Here is a 959-nt window from a genome sequence, read left to right on the forward strand (position 1 = left end):
TCCACCTCCAGAATTCCAGCTACTTTGCCTTGATTTAGTCTCTGAGAAGGGTTCTGGTATTCATTAGCAGCCATCAGTTCAATCAACTCATAAGCTTCATCGTAGCTCTTAGCCCATAAGGCTCCACCTGATGCTGCGTCAGGCATGGGTCTAGACTGTGCTCCCAAGCCATTATAAAAGCAGTTAATAATTATCCAGTCAGGCATCCTATGATGAGGACACTTTCTAAGCATCTCCTTATAACAATCCAAAGCTTCACACAATACTCTCCTGATTGATGCGCAAATTGAGTAAGAGCATTTCTGATTACCGCTGTCTTCGCTATAGGGAAAAATTTAGTGAGAAACTTTTGAGCAAGATCTTCCCATCTAGTGATAGAGCCTGGTGGTAGAGAATGCAACCAACACTTAGCTTTATCCCTCAGAGAGAATGGGAAAAGCCTTAGCTTTATAGAATCTTCAGACACATTGTTGAATTTGAAAGTGTCACAGATCTCAATGAAATCTCTAATATGCATGTTGGGATCTTCCATCGGAGAACCCCCAAACTGAACCGAGTTCTGCACCATCTGAATTGTGCTAGCCTTGATTTCAAAAGTGTTAGCCGCGATGGCTGGTCTGACAATGCTAGACTGAATATCATTGATCTTCGGTTGAGTGTAATCCATCAAAGCCTTCATATTCGCTTCTGGTTCACCCATTGCAACAAGAGCTTCTTCTACAACTTTCTCAACTAAGACCTCTTCTACAACTTCCTCCTCTGCTTTATCCAGTGTTCTCTTTCGAGATCGAGAACGCGTTAGCATACACGCTCTCTAGAGTACCTGAAAAAGCAAAAAACTAACAAGTAAGTAAAATATCCGAGTCAGTGAACTTTAATGACCACTGATGTCAAGCACATAAACTAAAAGTAAACCACGAGTCCCCGACAGCGGTGTCAAAAACTTGTTAGGACGAAAA

General features: G+C 41.9%; 1 non-coding gene across 1 annotated transcript; it reads left to right on the forward strand.

The window, feature by feature from the left end:
• Positions 1 to 204: 204 nt before the first annotated feature.
• LOC141681419 (small nucleolar RNA R71) lies at positions 205 to 310 on the forward strand. The gene has a single exon (XR_012558854.1). It is a non-coding gene; the product is annotated as a small nucleolar RNA R71 (small nucleolar RNA).
• Positions 311 to 959: the final 649 nt, after the last annotated feature.

The sequence above is a fragment of the Apium graveolens genome, chromosome 8 (assembly GCF_009905375.1).
Source record: "Apium graveolens cultivar Ventura chromosome 8, ASM990537v1, whole genome shotgun sequence".
In the NCBI taxonomy this organism is placed as follows: Eukaryota; Viridiplantae; Streptophyta; class Magnoliopsida; order Apiales; family Apiaceae; genus Apium; species Apium graveolens.